General features: G+C 45.9%; 1 protein-coding gene and 1 pseudogene across 1 annotated transcript in view; both read left to right on the top strand.

Moving 5' to 3' along the window:
• Window positions 1-3048: 3048 nt before the first annotated feature.
• LOC103246593 (large ribosomal subunit protein eL31-like) lies at window positions 3049-3479 on the top strand (annotated as a pseudogene).
• A 6139-nt stretch (window positions 3480-9618) lies between these two features.
• The window catches only part of TMEM248 (transmembrane protein 248), a 35498-nt gene continuing 26609 nt past the window's right edge, over window positions 9619-18507 (top strand). Inside the window, exon 1 of the mRNA XM_008018280.3 lies at window positions 9619-9900. The gene's annotated coding sequence lies outside the window, so the exon portion shown is untranslated. The remainder of the gene's footprint in view (window positions 9901-18507) is intronic.

The following is an 18507-nucleotide window of genomic DNA, read 5'->3' on the forward strand; positions in this document are numbered from 1 at the left end:
TCGCTTGTTAATTCTGGCCACCTTCAGACACTGGCATGAGACTTCTTTTGGTGAGCGTTGACATGCCCTGCTTTGATTTGCCTTTTATTTCATTTATTTTATATATATTTTCAGAGACAGGGTTTTGTTCTGTTCCCCAGGCTGGAGTGCAGTGGTACAATCATAGCTCACTGCGGCCTCAACCTCCTGGACTCAAGTGATTCTCCTCCCTCAGCTCCCCAAGTAGCTGGACCACAGGCATGTGCCATTATACCTAGCTAATTTTTTTTTTAATTTTGTAGAGATGGGGTCCTGCTATGTTGCCCAGGCTTGTCTCCAACTCCTGGCCTCAAGCAATCCTCCCACCTTGGCCTCTCCAAATGCTGGGACTATAGGCATGAGTCGCTGCACCTGGTCTTGCTTGCCTTTTAAATTCCCTTGGAGGTGTCCCAAGAGCAGTAGTCCACACGGGGATACACTGTATTCTCCAGTAATGTAAGAACCCATTTAAGCCACATTGCAAGTCCATTGACAAAAGTCAGTCTACAGCCAACCAATGCGTCCTTTATCTGTGTCCAGTTCATCAATTACTGCGCTGAATATAGCCCCTGGGTCAGCTTGTGTTTGCCAATCTCCTGGACTTAGGTAGCAGCTCTCCGTGTTGACCTATGGCCTGTGATTCTGGAACTGTCATCTTTGGGCCATCCCGTTGCCTGGAATCCTCTGGCAATTGGTTGAATAGAGGGGTACATATGGCAATAGTAGCAGGCAGGTCCCTGGACATCTCTAGAGTAAGTCCTAGGAGGAGAGGCTACTTGTTCCTGAATATATTTATTTTTAAAAAATTTTTTTACTTCTTTTTTGAGACAGAGTAAACTCACTCTGCGGCCTCAGCTGGAGTGCAGTGGTATGATCTTGGCTCACTGCAGCCTCCGCTTCCTGGGTTCAAGCAATTCTCATGCCTCGGTCTTCTGAGTAGCTGGGATTACAGATGTGCGCCACCATGCCCACCTAACTTCTGTATTTTGTTAGAGATGGGGTTCCACCATGTTGGCCAGGCTGGTTTCAAACTCATGACCTCAGGCGATCTTCCTGCCTTAGCCTCCCAAAATGCTGGGATTACAGGCATGAGCCACAACACCTGGCCAATGTTTGTTTGTTTATCCATTTATTTGAGACCGAATCTCTCAGCCAGGTTGGAGTGCAGTGGCATGATCTCGGCTCACAGCAACTGTCGTCTCCTGGGTTCAAGCGATTCTCTTGCCTCAGCCTCTCAAGTAGCTGAGATTACAGGTGCATGCCACCATACCTGGCTAAGTTTTTGTATTTTTAGTAGAGACAGGGTTTCACCATGTTGGCCAGGCTGGTTTCGAACTCCTGACCTCAAGTTATCTGCTGGCCTCAGCCTCCCAAAGTGCTGGGATTACAGGCATGAGCCAGTGCAACTGGCCAATGTTTGTTTATTTCAAACCTCCTGGTTGCCTCAAGTGGGAACCTCCTGCTTCAGCCTCCTGAGTAGCTAGGACCACAGACATGTGCCACCACGCCTGGCTAAGTTTTTTTATTTCCTTAATTTTCTTATTTTCTTAAAGATGGAGTCTGGCTCTGTTGCCCAGGCTTGTCTCAAACTCCTAGCCTCAAACAATCCTCTCATCTCAGCCTCCCAAACTGTTGGGATTACAGGCATGAGTCACTGTGCCCAGCAGGCAGCTCTAGGCTTTTGCTAGAGAATCAGCTGCCATGAGTGTGGGCGGCCAACACTTCTCATGTTATTTTAGTGGTGGGATCACATTCTAATAGAATACTTTGGGCCACAGTTTTCTGCAGACCTAAGAAGGTGTGTTATTGTTCCAGCCAATCAAAGATGATCCCTTTTCTGGATGATTTTATATACTGAGGCCGAGTAAGGAATATGAGTCTCCAAAAGCCACATAGGCCCACTAGGCATTTAGCTTCTTGTTTACTCTGAGGGGTGGGGAGTGACAATGTATTCCAAGTTGCCTGCATGTGGTAGGTCATAGGTCATTGAAAGCCATGTAATTCTTCATGAATTGCAGTCTGTGTGGGTCTTGGATTTTTGCAATTCATTAACCATCCCTAATTTGACTATGAGCTTAATAAGTTTGTTTTAGGTTGAGTGAGGTGACTCACGCCTATAATCCCAGCACTTTGGGAGGCTGAGGCGTGAAGATCGCTTCAGCCCAGGAGTTTGACACCAGTCTGGGCAACATAGTGAGACTCCATCTCTAAATAAATAAATATGATTGTTTTTATCTTAACCCATAATCTCCCAGATAATCATATCATCAATATAGCATACTAAAATAATGTCCAGTTATATTAGCTCTACGTCTCACCTTACCAGCTTGTGACAGTATGTGAGAGTTCAAATATCTTTCAAGAGATACAGTACATGTATATTGTAGACTATCGCACATAAATGCAAATTATTATTGGCTCTCTAGCAACTGACATGGAGCAAAATTGACTAGCCAGATCAGCTGTGAAATACCAGTCACTTTCAGTTTGCCGTGTAAGTTGTGTAGTCTGCATCATACTCCGGGCTTCTGAGGCTACTTGGGGATGCTGTTTGGTTGACTCCCCTATAGTCTACTGTGAGTCTCTATGATCTGTCAGCCTCTCCCACTGGCCACATGAGGGTGTCATACAGTGAGTTTGTGCATACTACTAGTATATACATTCTATTCGTAATATACCTGCATTAATATTTCGTTAACGAGGCCAGGCGCCGTGGCACACGCCTGTAATCCCAGCACTTTGGGAGGCCGAGACGGGCGGATCACAAGGTCAGGAAATCGAGACCATCCTGGCTAACACCGTGAAACCCCGTCTCTACTAAAAATACAAACATTAGCCGTGCATGGTGGCGGGCGCCTGTAGTCCCAGCTACTTGGGAGGCTGAGGCAGGAGAATGGCGTGAACCCGGGAGGCGGAGCTTGTAGTGAGTGGAGATCGCGCCACTGCACTCCAGCCTGGGCGACAGAGCGAGACTCCGTCTCAAAAAAAAAAAAAAAAAAAAAAAAAAATTCGTTAACGAGACCTGGCAGAATGGCTTCCGCAAAGAAGGGTGGCGAGAAGAAAAAGGGCCATTCTTCCATCAATGAGGTGGTGACCCGAGAATACACCATCAACACTCACAAGCGCATCCATGAAGTGGGCTTCAAGAAGCGTGCCCCTCGGGCACTCAAAGAAATTCTGAAATATGCCATGAAGGAGATGGGAACTCCAGATGTGCGCATTGATACCAGGCTGAACAAAGCTGTCTGGGCCAAAGGAATATCCCATACCGTATCTGTGTGCAGTTGTCCAGAAAACGGAATGAGGCTGAAGATTCACCAAATAAGCTCTATACTTTGGCTACCTGTGTACCTGTTACTACTTTGAAAAATCTGTAGACAATGTGGATGAGAACTAATCGCTGGTTGTCAAATACATCATATAAAGTTATAAAATTGCCAAAAAAACTTTTCCTTAATTAGGAAAACAATTTCTTGTTGCTCTTCAGGTATCTTTTCTTTTTCTTTTTCTTTTTTTTTTTTTTTAAGAGACAGGGTCTTGCTCTGTCACTCAGGCCGGAGTGCAGTGGTTCAGTCATGGTTCACTGCAGTCTCGACCTCCCTGGGCTCAAGCAGTCCTCCCGTTCAGTTCTTTTTGTTTTTGAGACAGAGTCTCCCTCTGTCATCCCAGCTGGAGTGCAGCGGCACAGTCTCGGCTCACTGCAACCTCCGTCTCCCAGGTTCAAGCAATTCTGCTGCCTCAACCTCCTGAGTAGCTGGGATTATAGGCGTGCACCACCACGCCTGGCTAAGTTTTGTATTTTAGTAAAGACGGGGTTTCACCATGTTGGTCAGGCTGGTCTTGGACTCCTGACCTCGTGATCTGCCTGCCTCGGCCTCCCAAAGTGCTGGGATTACAGACGTGAGCCACCGTGCCCAGCCTCACTTCAGCTCTTCAAGTAGCTGGGATTACAGGCGCCCGCTACCACACCCAGCTAATTTTTGTATTTTTTGTAGAGATGGGGTTTTGCCATGTTACCCAGGCTGGTCTTGAACTCCTGGCCTCAAGTGACCCTCCCGCCTCGGCCTCCCAAAGCACTGGGATGACAGGCGTGAACCACTGTGCCTGGCCCAGGTCTCTGATACGGCTTCAGACATACTTTGTGAATTGGCTTGGGTAATGGTAAAGGCTCTCATTTTTGCATGTCCAACTGGAGAAAGATGTACATGTCATTTCTTATTTCATTTTACTCAGCAGGGAAAGAAATTTCCATTCAGACGTTATTATCCATACCCTTATTAGCATTCAGGTAAGGGAGACACTGTCACAATATACATTATATATTTTTAAAAATCACACATTCCAACTTTAAACCAGACTTTACCTTTGATCCCTTTCACAGTGGCATCCCCATACGGCCCTGAATCAATTCTGCTGCCCTTAAGGAGCTCATTAGTAAGCCTAGGCAATACTCTCCACTGTGTTCCTGTCACGGTAAACTTGAAAGAGTTTCTTCTCAATCATGACCACTTCCCACACACATTTGTGAAAGGTCTCAGGAACCCCACTGGGAGCTGGATCAAGAGGTTCTGTCCTTCTTGTCGATCTTCTTTCTCTATCACCACACTGATTCTTTTTTTGATAAGGAATGCCACTTAATTTATTATTATTATTATTATTTTAGATGGAGTTTCACTCTATCATCGATGCTGGAGTGCAGTGACCCGATCTCGACTCACTGCAACCTCCCCCTCCCGGGTTCAAGCGATTCTCCTGCCTTAGCCTCCCGAGTAGCTGGGATTACAGGCTCCTGCTACCATGTCTGGCTCATTTTTGAATTTGCAGTAGAGACAGGGTTTCACCATGTTGGCCAGACTGGTCTTGAACTCTTGACCTCAAGTGATCCTCCAGCCTCAGCTTCCTTCAGTGCTGAGATTACAGGCATGAGCCACCATGCTCTGCCTTATTTTCTAATTTTCAAACAATCTCAATGTTAAAGAGAAATTTGCAAGTATGGGATAAGGGACTACTGACTTAATATTAAAAGTGGGGGCCTGATGCGATGGCTCACACTGTAATCCCAGCATTTTGGGAGGCTGAGGTGGGAGGATTGCTTGAGCCTGGGAGTTTGAGACCAGCCTGGGCAATGGACACTGTTTCTACAAAGCATAAAATAAAGACATTAGCTGGAAGTGGTGGTATGCATCTGTAGTCCTAGCTACTTGGGAGGCTGAGACAGGAGGATTGCTTGAACCTGAGAGGTTGAGGCTTCACTGAGCTATGATTGTGCCACTGCACTCCAGCCTGGGCAAGAGAACAAGACCCTGTCTCAAAATGCACAAACAAACAAACGTGGGTATTTTGGCATTCAATGCTGTAGGTTCATCGGAAGAATTTTCTGAAATTTCTCTAAGCCTCGGAACTGTATATGCTAAGGAGTTTGAGGAGACTTCACAGTGGGAACCCCAGATTCCTAGAAAATTATCTCGAGATTTTGTTGGCTGTTTGTCAATTTCCTTCTTTTTCATGCCATTAAAAAATTAACTGTCTAAAGATTTCCACATGATTAGAGCCCATGTTTTTATCCCTTTTTTTGTTTTGGTTTTGTTTCTTTTGTAAAGCCTTAACCTTAAAAAAAAAGTTTTGTTTAGATCTAATTAACCTACATAAAATTAACTCAATTAAAAGTGTACACTTCAGTGGTTTTTAGTTTAATCACAGAATTGGGCAACCATCATCACAATTTTTTTTTTTTCTTGAGACAGAGTCTTGCTCTGTCGCCGAGGCTGGAGTGCAATGGCATGAACTTGGCTCACTGCAACCTCTGGCTCCTGGGTTCAAGCGATTCTCATGCCTCCCAGTTAATCTCGAGTAACTGGGATTACAGGCATGCACCACCATGCCCAGCTAATTTTTGTATTTTTAATACAGATGGAGTTTTACCATGTTGGCCAGGCTGGTGTCAAACTCCTGACCTCAAGTGTAATCGCAAAGTGGTGGGATTACAGGTGTGAGCCACGGCGCCCGGCCTGTTTTTGAATATTTTCACCACTTCCCAATTGCCTCTCACCCACCCTAGGCAACCCAACCACTAATCTTTCTGTTCCATAGATGTGTCTATTCTGGACTTTCATAGACATGCAGTCATCCAATACAGGGCCTTTTGTGACTGTCTTCTTTCACTTGGCATAATATGTTCAACATTCATCTCTGCTGTAGTATGCATTATTTCTTCATTCCTTTTCATGGCTGAATACCATTCTGCTGTGTGAATTTGCCACATTTTGTTTATCCATTAATCAGTTGATGAACATTTGAGTTGCTTCCACTTTTTGGGTATTATGATGCTGCTATGAACACTCCCGTACAACTTTTTTGTTTGGAATTTTTGTTTGCAATTCTCTTGGCTCTCCAGGAGTGGAATTGTGAGGTCCAATGGTAACTTTTTTTTTTTTTTTTTTTTTTTTTTTGCGACAAGGTCTGGCTCTGTCGTCCAGGCTGAAGTGCAGTGGTGTGATCTTGGCTCACTGCAACCTCTGCTTCCTGGGCTCAAGCCACTCTCCCATCTCAGCCTCCCAAGTTGCTGGGATTACAGGCACCCGCCACCACATCCGACTAATGTTTTGTATTTTTAGTAGAGACGGGGTTTCACCATGTTGGCAAGGCTGGTCTCAAACTCCTGACCTCAAACTCCTGACCTCAAGTGATCCACCCACCTTGGGCTCCCAAAATGCTGGGATTACAGGCATGAGCCACCACATGTGGCCAGTAACTTTTTTTTTTTTTAAATAAAGCTGTATCTCTTAGAACTTGTTTGTTTGTTTGTTTGTTTATTGGAGATGGGGTTTGCTATGTTTTCCAGGCTGGTTTTTTTTTTTTTTTTTGAGACGGAGTCTCACTCTGTTGCCCAGGCTGGTGTGCAGTGGCGAAGTCTCAGCTCACTGCAACCTCTGCCTCCCAGGTTCAAGTGATTCTCCTGCCTCAGCTTCCCAAGTAGCTAGGATTACAGGTGCCCACCACCATGCCCAGCTAATTTTTGTATTTTTATTTTTTAGTAGAGACAGGGTTTTACCATGTTGGCTGGGCTGGTCTTGAACTCCTGAGCTCAAGCGATCCTCCTGCCTCAGCCTCCCAAAGTGTTGGGATTACAGGTGCAAGCCACCATGCCTGGCTTCAAATGGTAACTCTATGTTTAACTTTTTGAGAAATTGCCAGATTGTTGTTTAAAAGTGGCTGCACCATGTAATTTTTTTTTTAAAAAAAAGAATTTTACAATCCAGCTGGACACGGTAGCTCACACCTATAATCCCAGCACTTTGGGAAACTGAGTAAGGAGGATTGCTTGAGGCCAGAAGCTCAAAACCAGCCTGGGCAACACAGTGAGAGACCTTGTCTGTATTAAAAAGCTTTTTTTATTATTTTATTTTTTTTTTACTGGACTTGGGCTCATGCCTGTAATCCCAACAGTTTGGGAGGCCAAGGTGGGTGGATCACTTGAGGCCCGGAGTTCATGAACAGCCTGACCAATGTGGCAAACACCTTCTGTACTAAAAATACAAAAATTAGCAGGCATGTGGTGGCATGCGCCTGTAATCCCAGCTACTCGGGAGGCTGAGGCAGGAGAATGCCTTGAACCTGGGAGGCAGAGGTTGCAGTGAGCCGAGATCGCGCCACTGCACTCCAGCCTGGGTGACAGAGCGAGACTCCATCTCAAAACAAAAACAAAAAATTTTTTGAAATCCCATACAAGGCAGCTAGGATAAAAGATTTGAGGTTGCTTTTTTACATTCTCCTACGGTCTCAATCACTAAGCCATATATGGTGCCATTGGTGGTGGGGCTCCTTTAATTACATTCAGTCATAGCCTGGTAAGGGACATCTTCTTAGGGAGTTTGGTTCCATCGTTATGTACAGAATTCAATACTGCCTGCACTTGCAGATAATATGACACCCATTACAACAAGGAAGATAATTCAAATGGTGCAAGATAACAAAAGAGGGCAAGAATCATGGAGATAAGAGGGTATTCAGTGAAGGAACTGAGCCATTGTGTTGATCATTACAGACTTTACCTGATAAACTTCTGTTAAAGATGGCTGGTGTGGTGGCTCATGCCTGTAATCCCAGCACTTTGGGAGGTGTGAGTGAGCGGATCACTTGTGCCCAGGAGTTTGAGACCAGCCTGGGCAATTTGGGGGAAACCCCATTTCTATGAAAAACACGAAAATTAGCTGGGCACGGTAGTGCACATCTGTGGTCCCAGCTACTCAGAAGGCTGACACAGGAGGATCAGTTCAGCTTGGGAGGCCGAGGCTGGACTGAGCCATGATCATGCTACTGCACTCCAGTTTGGGTGACAGAGCAAGACCTTGTCTCAAAAGTAACAACAAAACTTTGTTTACCTTTAAAGTGCCCTGTGCTCCTCCCCCATCCCATTCCCCTAACACTTAACATGAAGTTTATGTATCTTTTTCTCGTGCTTCATGTCAGTTCAACCAATTATGTATGCATCTCGAAACAATATGTTAACTTGTCTGTTTTGAATTTTATATAATGGAAACGTAGCAGTGTACCATTTTGTGATTTGTTCCCTGCCAATATATTCTGAAATTGACTACCATAATTGTGTGAGCTGTATTAAATAATTTTCACTGGTCTTTTGTATCTGATTAAACATGAAGATGGGCCAGGCGTGGCAGCTCACACCTGTAATCCCAGAACTTTGGGAGGCCGAGGCAGGAGGATCACTTGGGCCGAGTAGTTCGAGACCAGCTTGAGTAACATAGGGAGACCCTGTCTCTACAAAAACAAACCATGAATATGTCAAAGTTGATTTTTACATTTGACTGTATGGACATCTGCTTTTTCTCCCCAATTTTTAGTGAACCATACTGCTGCTATAAACATTAGTGCTGCTATGAGCATTATTTTGTCTACTTGTGCATAGGTGCAACTGTTTCTCCAGGGTAATACATTCTCAAGAGAGGATGTGTATATCTTTAAGTGTACTGCGTGCGTAATACCAAATTATTTTGCAAAGTGATTGCACAAAATTATAGTTTTAAAATTTTCATTTTCATTTTATTTTATTTATAAATAGAGACAGAGTCTCCCTATGTTACCCAGGCTGGTGCTGGAACTCCAGGACTCAAGCGATCCTCCTGCCTTGGCCTCCCAAAGTGCTGGGATTACAGGCGTGAGCCACCGCTCCTGGTCCAAAATTATATGTTTATCAGCAGTGATTAATATACAAGCACATCAACAGACACACGCACAGCACACACATGAGCATGCACACACTAACGTGTGCGCACTCCCTACACATCTACGCATGCACACACCCACACTCACACCCATCACACACACACGCGCACACAGACGCACATGAACCGCACACACCGTTGTACAGGATGCACACTGACTACGAGCCACATATACGCACTACGTACACACGCACGCGCACAACACCAGACCCGCACACAGCCCCATAAACGTCCATCACGCACTCCACGCACGTCCGCATGCACGCGACCCATCCCAGAAGCTTGGTCTCCGCCGCCTGCTTCTGACGAAGCTTGTCCCGGCCGCGCCGCCGTCGGACGCCCGGGGTCGGAGGTCACGGCGGCGTTGGAGGTGGCGTGTGTGTGTGTGTGTTTTTTTTTTTCACCCGGAAACCGCGGCTGTCGGAGCCCGAGCTGAGGCGGCGGCGGGAGCCTGGTTGGCGTCTGGTCCTCGCGTCGGCCCCGCGGAGCCGGACGCTGTCCCCGGCGCGGCGGAGAAGATGGTGCCGAGCGGCCCCGGGCCCGCCACGCGCCGCCACGAGTGAGCCCAGCGCGGCCGCGGGCGTCCGCCGAGCAGCTGGCCCGGCTGGGCCCGGGGCGCGCAGCTGCCCGCCGGGGCGGGGTGAGCCGGGGCTGGAGGGCGGGCGGGGGTCGGACCCAGTCGGGGCTGCCCACTGGGCCGGGAGCGGGGGTCGTGCTGGTCGGGAGCGGCTTTTCCGCCGGCTTCTTTCCCCGCTTCTCGGGATGCGGCCCCCGACCCAGCTGCTGGCGGGGGTCGCCCAGCATCGGCCGACCTCGGCCTGGTACCCCCACGCTGGGGTTGGCCCAGCCGCGTTCCCCGAGCCAGGGTTCCCTGCCGGCCTTGGAGATGGCGGGACTTCCCACGTCAGGAGCCGAGGCCTGGATAATTCGAATTTGGCACGGGAAACATTTTGGTCGTTTGCCATTTTTCGACTTTGGGGAGTGTTTGTATTCTCCGTTTGCCAGTGAAACACATCTCAGAAAGGTGGGAGGGAGAGACTCACGTATGTGCACAAAGTTAAATGGCATAGTGGTGTTCCCTGTGTCAAGCTTGGTAAATATCCAGAATGGGGTGGATTCTTTATTCATGTTTTTAATAAAATGAGGAGTGATTGCAAGGTAATCTAGAGGCGTGTAGTTTCAGTTCCTGTGATGGGGACCATCAGTAATAAAACCAGGCCTGTGGTGCTGTTTTGAGTCGTGTGAACGCCGTACCCATTGGACAGCTGGTGAGGAGGCTTTTGTGGAAGAATCTAATGTCTGAGTTTGGTTCTCAACTAGCAGAGGACAGCCCTCACTGGCTGATGAATGGTGAGCTTCTTTGAAGCCTGCTTTGTAAGGATTGTGGCTTCCCCCTGAACTGCTCCTTTCTTGCCTCAAAGGTGAGCCGCTATGGGAGAGAGTGGGAAGAAAAACTCCGAGGCTGGTGATGAATATGTGATAAAGTGGTTTGTCTCGATAGCACCGTCAGCTTGGGTCAGCATAGGGTCTGAGCATGTGTATCTCATTTGTAGATGAAGGTTTCATCAACGCTTGACCGATAAGGGTGTCCACCTACTTCCTCTTTTCATCTAGCGGTTCTGACAGGAAGTAGACCTGTCGCGCACCTCAGTTATACTTACGTGTACATTGACCCCAAGAGCATTTACTCTCTAAGAGTAAGGATGCGGAGTTTCAACTTGTAGTGAAGATTCTGGGAGAATTCCTGTGGCCTGAATCAGGTGGACTGGAATCACTGCTAGCACCGAAGTCTCAATACTGAAATCACCAAACGCTGGTTGACAGGCACCTTCTCTGTTTAGGCTCTAGATGCATCTGGTGCAAGGAGGAAAGGTGGAGCTAAGTGCAAAAAAAATATATATATATATATTTTTCACCATGTCTCTACTAAAAAGGCTGGTCTTGAACGCCTGACCTCAGGTGATCCATCCACCTCTGCCTCCCAAAGTGCTGGAATTACAGGCTTGAACCACCGCACCTGGCCTAAGTGCAAATATATTAATAGTTTCTGCCTGCAAGGAGTGTACTTAGAGGAAGCAATAGGCTAGAAAATGTGGCAGGACTGAATTGCCATAGTGGTATACCAAATGTTAGGGATTTTGTTATGGTTAGGATCAGAAACTTTTTTTTTTCCCTTGAGGCCGAGTCTTGCTCTGTTGCCCAGGCTGGAGTGCAGTGGCGTGAAGTTAGCTCACTGCAACCTCTGCCCCTCAGGTTCAAGCGATTCATCTGCCTCAGCCACCTGAGTAGCTGGGATTATAGACGCCCGCCGCCATGCCCGGCTAATTTTTTGTATTTTTGGTAGAGACGAGGTTTCACTGTGTTGGCCAGGCTAGTCTTGAACTCCTGACCTCAGGTGATTCGCCTGCCTTGGCCTCCCAAAGTGCTGGGATTATAGGCGTGAGCCACCTTGCTTGGCCCAAAACTCATGAAGTAACTTTTGAGGTGGACCTAGAAAGATCGGGAGGATTTGGGCCATTCAGAATTAGCTGGGAAATGAAAAAACTAGGGCCAGTTGGTGGACAAGCACCCAGGCTGGGTAGGTGGGCAGTCAGTGCCTAGAAATATTGGCAGAGGCAGCTAGTTAAGGGTTAAATGCTTTTCTAAGAAAGATAAGCATAAGCTATCCAGTCCAGCTTCTGGTAGATTTCTGGGTTTTTGTTTGTTTTGTTTGTTTTTGTTTTTTTTGAGATGGAGTCTTGCTGTGTTGCCCAGGCTGGAGTGCAGTGAGGCAACCTCCACCTTCTGGGTTCAAGCGATTCCTCAGCCTCCTAAGTAGCTGGGACTACAGGTGCATGCTGCCACACCTGGCTAATTTTTGTATTTTTAATGGAGACAGGGTTTCACCATGTTGGCTAGGCTGGTCTCAAACTCTTGACCTCAAGTGATCCACCCGCCTCAGCCTCCCAAAGTGCTGGGATTACAGGTGTGAGCCGCCAGGCCTGGCCTTTGGTTTCTAAATAATTGTTTTCATTTGATGGGTTTGTCTTGTTCTGTAAGAGGCCGGTGGCATAAAACAATGCTTAACTTATTTTATTAAGGACAGTGAAAAAGATGCTGATTGTCATTCCTATCTGGTATTGACAATCAGGAAATTAAATTTGACATCTGTGAATTGTTTCAGTGCCTGTGTTTAGTTTGCAGGAGCACAACTCTGGTCTGTGCTCTGGCTACAGCCAAAGGATAAATGGCAAGCCCTTCAGTCCTCTCCAGAGGGTTTTTAATGACATCTGGTCCACGTCACAGAAATGGTGTGTTTCTCTTGCCCAGTCCTGAAGAACCTTTGAAGCCATTCAAACAGGATGCCATGTAATTGCTCCAGATTTTATGACTAATCTCAGGACCTCACTGGCCTCAGCCTTAGACTTTATATTATTTTTTTTGAGACGGAGTCTTGCTCTGTCATCCAGGCTGGAGTGCAGCGGCATGATCTCAGCTCACTGCAGCCTCCACCTTCCGGGTTCAAGCGATTCTCTTGCCTCAGCCTCTTGAGTAGCTGGGATTATAGGCGCCTGCCAACACGCCTGGCTGATTTTTGTATTTTTAGTAGAGACAGGATTTCACCATGTTGGTCAGGCTGGTCTGAAACTCCTGACCTCAGGTGATCCACCTGCCTCGGCCTGCCAAAGTGCTGGGATTACAGGCATGAGCCACCACACCTGGCCTTATTTTTATTTATTTATTTTTCTGAGATGGAGTTTCGTCCTGTCGTCCAGGCTGGAGTGCAGTGGCATGATCTCGGCTTACTGCAACCTTTGCCTCCCAGGTTCAAACGATTCTCCTGCCTCAGCCTCCCGAGTAGCTGGGACTATAGGCACACACCACCACAACCAGCTAATTTTTTTGTATTTTAGTAGAGACTGGGTTTCGCCATGTTGGTCAGGCTGGTCTTGAACTCCTGACCTCGTGATCCACCTGCCTCGGCCTCTCAAAGTGCTGGGATTACAGGCGTGAGCCACCGGCTCCAGCCTTATTTTTTAATTAAAAAAAAAAATTATGGCCGGGCGCGGTGGCTCACGCCTGTAATCCCAGCACTTTGGGAGGCTGAGGTGGGCGGATCACGAGGTCAGGAGATCGAGACCATCCTGGCTCACACGGTGAAACCCCGTCTCTACTAAAAATACAAAATAATAATAATAATAATAATTATTATTATTATTACGGGACAGAGTCTTGCTGTCTTGTCCTGGCTGGAGTGCTATGGGTGATCATGGCTCACTGCGCCCTCCTTCTCCTGGGCTCAAGTGATACTCCTGCCTCAGTCTCCTGAGTGGCTGGGAGCACAGATGTGCACCACCACACCTGGCTAATTTTTTGATTTTTTGTAGAGGCAGAGTCTCACTTTGTTGCTCAGGCTGGTCTCGCAGTCCTGGGATCAAGTGATCCTCCCGTCTCGGCCTCCCAGAGTGCTGGGATTAAAGGTGTGAGCCACCCCAAAATAACTGTATTAACTATATTTACCACACTGTGCAGTGTAACTCAGAAAAAATATGTTCCTTTTTCTCTAATGGACTTTGTACCCTTTGACCATCATCTCCCTGTTCCCCAACCCCCGCTTCTGTAACCATAGTTCTGCTCTCTGCTGCAGTGAGTTCCATTGTCTTTTAGATTCCATACAAAAGTGGAATCCTATGTTGTGGTTCTGTGCCTGGCTTATTTCTCTTAGTATAATGTTCGTTGCGTCTGTCCATGTTGTTGCAAATAGTGCTGCAGTGAACATGGGGGTACAGACATCTCTTTGACAATCTGATTTCAATTTGGGGGTGTTACATATTCAGTATTGGGATTGCTGGATCATAAAGTAATTCCATTTCTAGTTTTTTCTTTCTTTCTTTTTTTTTTCTTTGGGAGACAATCTCGCTCTGTCGCACAGGTTCAAGCGATCTCCTGCCTCAGCCTTCCGAGTAGCTGAATTACAGGTGCACGCCACTATACCTGGCTAATTTTTTGTATTTTTAGTAGAGACAGGGTTTCACCATGTTGGTCAGGCTGGTCTTGAACTCCTGACCTCGTGATCCGCCTGCCTCAGCCTCCCAAAGTGCTAGGATTACAGACATGAGCCACCATGCCCAGCCTACTTTTAGTTTTTGAAGAAATTTCTGTACTGTTTTCCATCATGGCTGTACTAATTTACATTCCCACAGTGCATAACGGCTCCCTTAGCTCCACATTCTCACATACATTTGTCTTTCTTTGATAACAGTCATTCTGACAGGTGTGAGATGATATATCATTGTGGTTTTAATTTGCATTTCTCTAGTGATTGTGAATATGTTGGCCAGCTATATCTGTTGGCCATTTGTCGGTCTTTTGAGAAACATCTGTTCGTGTCCCTTGCCCATTTTTTAATTCCTAGGGATTTGGAGAAGATACTTGCAAACTATACATCTGAAAAAGGGTTAATATCCAAAATGTGTACAAAGCTTAAACAACTCAGTAGCAAGAAAACAAAAAATCCAATTGAAAAATGGGCAGCCAGGCACGGTGGCTCACGCCTGTAATTCTAGCACTTGGGGAGGCCAAGGCCGGTGGATTGCTTGAGGTCAAGAGTTTGAGACTAACTTGGCCAACATGGTGCAACCCCGTCTCTACTAAGAGTACAAAAATTAGCTGGGCGTGGTGGCGCATGCTTGTAATCCCAGCTACTCAGGAGGCTGAAGCAGGAGAATCACTTGAACCTGGGATGCGGAGGTTGCGGTGAGCCAGGATCGTACCACTGCACTCCAGTCTGGGCGACAGAGCAAGACTCCATCTGAAACAAAAAAAAAAAAAAAAAGAAAGAAGGAAAAATGGACAAAGAACCTTGGCTTTTCTTTAAAAAGAAAAAATGGAAAGAAGGAAAGATAGAGGTTTTAGCATACTCAATTTTCATTTAAATTGATTTCGGACGTGAAAATCCTTAAGTTACCTTTCTCATGTACATATCAAATACATTTGACAAGAGGTCTGTAGTGTTTTTTCTGCGTACGATTACATACCTCAGTGTGATCCTGGGGAGTACATGACATAGCCTTCGAAGCACTGCCATTTGGACTTTTGTGCTGTTTGGTTACAAGTGCTGTTTTTCAAACATGTCCCAGTCTTACACACTGAGTTTGGTTACAGTAAGATTTCCTATTGAACCTTTAGCTTTTATTTGATCTTGGCATCCCTCATGACTTGTTTTCTTAAAAATCGATTAAGCCCCACATTATTAAATTTTAATATGGGAGTACTTTTAATTTTGGTATTTAAGATGATCGGCAATTATTTAAAAAACTAAAGAACAAAGGTAAATTATTTTCCATCTTGAGACTGTAGTGAATTTTTTTAAGAAGCGGGGGGAATGTCGAATGTTACCATGGTTTTGTATCATGATTTTGAAAATGGAACGATGCATTCATTAACTGTAAGTGAGGAGAAATACATGGGAAGTCTGAGTTTTGGAAGTAAGTCTGGTTCCAGACATGTACTTATATCAGCCTATGTTCTTTTCCTTTTGTCTTTATGAGACTACTGATGTTGCCTAAACTCTGACAGGTGTGAGATGATATATCATTGTGGTTTTAATTTGCATTTCTCTAGTGAGAAAAAACTATGCTTTCGCTTGTAATTTCTCATTTGATCTTTTTTTTTTTTTTTTGAGACAGAGTCTCTCCCTGTTACCAAGGCTGGAGTGCAGTGGTGTGACCATGGCTCACAGTAGCCTTGAACTCTTGGACTCAACTGATCATCCTGCCTTGCCCTCCCAATTAGCTGGGACTATAGGTGAAACCATGCCCAGCTAATTTTTTTTAATTTGGGGTTTTTTTTTAAGGGACAGGGTCTCACTGTATTGTCCAGGCTGGTCTCGAACTTCTGTGCTCAAGCGATCCTCCGACCTTGGCCTCCCAAAGTGTTGGGATTACAGGCGTGAACCACCGCGAGCAGTCTCTCTTTGGTTCCTTTTAAACGGGAGTTATTGTGAAAGTCTGTTCTGCACTCTGAATTGTATCACATTAAGAAACAAGACACTATTGGCAGAAGACTGTGCTAGTCTTTGCTTCATACTTTTAACTGATGAATGAGTGCTGAGATGGGAGTTACCCTGCTAAAGAAATGGAAAATAGGCCGAGCCCAGTAGCTCATGCCTGTAATCCCAGCACTTTGGGAAGCCGAGGCAGGCAGATCATCTGAGGTCAGGAGTTCAAGACCAGCCTGGCCAACATGGTGAAACCCTGTCTCTACTAAAAATAGAAAAATTAGCTGGGCGTGGTGGTGGGCGCCTGTAATCCCAGCTACTCAGGAGGTTAAAGCAGGAGAATCACTTGAACCCAGGAAGCAGAGGTTGCAGTAAGCCGAGATTGCGCCATTGCACTCTAGCCTGGGTGATGAGATTGAAACTCAGTCTTCAAAAAAAAAAAGAGTTAAACATTTTAAACTTCAAAAATGTTGATCTCTTAATTGTGCCTTTGTTAAAGTCAATGACTAAAATACACTTAGTATATCTATGGTATGTGAGATTGGGTTTTTTTTCCCTTACTTTGGTATTTGACTTGAAACTGTCTTATCAACCTTGGCATTGTGATTGATGACATGGCTTTTGGGGTCAGATGAATTAAGTCAGAATCCATTTCTGCCATTTATTTGCAGTGTGACCTAGTACAAATTACTGAAGCTCATTTGCTTCAGTTTTCTCATCTGTAAAGTGGGAATAGTAGTATCTACCTAGCAGTGTTGCAAAGATTAAAAAATATGTTATGTAAAGCGCTTTACATGTGCCTGGGAATGGCATGTTGGCTAAGTGGTAGCTGTTAGGAATGCTCTCTTCTCACTGCTTAATCCATGTCACCTGGTTTTTGCCTCTATCACCCTAGTGAAAGGGGTTTTGCTTACATCACTATTGATGTCTTGATTGCAAAATTATATGGATGCTTTTCTGCCTTTATCTCATTTGATGGGATTGACTCTTCAAAAAGAAATTTTTTTTTCCTTTTTATTTTCATTTTTTGAGATAGGGTTTAACTCTGTCTCCCAGGCTAGAGTGCAGTGGTGCCGTCACAGCTCACTGCAGCCTCAAACTTCTGGGTTCAGTTGATCCCTCCACATCAGCCTCCCAAGTAGCTGGGACTACAGGTGTGCACTACCCCACCCAGCTAAATTTTGTATTCTTTGTAGACCCGGGGTCTTCTTGTGTTTCCCAGGCTGGTCTCGAACTCCTGGGCTCAAGTGATCGGCTGGCCTCAGCCTCCCAGAGTGCTAGAATTACAGGCATGAGCCATTGTGCCCTGCCAGATTGACTTCTTTTTGCAAACCTATGTCATTTATTGGACCGAAGTAGAACTTAATGGGCTCTGAAGGCCAACTGGATTTGAATCCAGGTTCACTTCCCATGTGATCATGGACACATTAGCTGACTTCTATATGCCTTAATTTCCCCATCTGAAAAATGTTTTAGGGATCAGAATTGTTTTAGGGATCATACATAATAGGTGCAAAACTCTTAGAGCAATGCCTCTCTCAAAAAGTAGGCAATGATGGTAGACGTTATTATTGTTAAGCACACTCCCTGTGTCAGGCACTGTCCAAGGTAGGAGGAATGCAGAAACAATATCATGGAAATGAGAGACAAATTTTTGTTTATGTATTTATTTATTTATTGAGACAGAGTCTTGCTCTGGTGCCCAGGCTGGAGTTCAGTGGCTCGATCTTGGCTCACTGCAACCTCCGCCTCCCAGGTTCAAGTGATTCTTCTGTCTCAGCCTCCTGAGTAGCTGGGATCATAGGCGTACACCACCACGCCCAGCTAATTTTTGCATTTTTAGTAGAGACAGGGTTTCACCATGTTGGCCAGGATGCTCCCTAACTCCTGTCCTCAGGTGATCCACCCGCCTTGGCCTCCCAAAATGCTGGAGTTACAGCTGCGAGCACTTGGCTCAGATAACAGTTTAACTTGGCTGAGGGAGGCAGTGTCAGTGGGGATGGAGTGAGAGCTGTCTTTGAGGAGACACTTAAAATGTGGAAATGATAGGACTTGGTAACTGGTTGTAGGAGAGTCAGAGTATCAAGGATGACTGGCAGGAGCTGGGCGCAGTGGCTCATGTCTGTAATCCCAGCCTTTGGGAGGCTGATGCAGGAGGATCACTTGAGCCCAGGAGTTTGAGACCAGCCTGGGGATTGTGGCAAAATCCTCTCTCTACAAAAAATACAAAAATTAGCCGAGAGTGGTAGCATGTGCTTGTAGTCCCAG

Source organism: Chlorocebus sabaeus, chromosome 28 (genome assembly GCF_047675955.1).
Source record: "Chlorocebus sabaeus isolate Y175 chromosome 28, mChlSab1.0.hap1, whole genome shotgun sequence".
In the NCBI taxonomy this organism is placed as follows: Eukaryota; Metazoa; Chordata; class Mammalia; order Primates; family Cercopithecidae; genus Chlorocebus; species Chlorocebus sabaeus.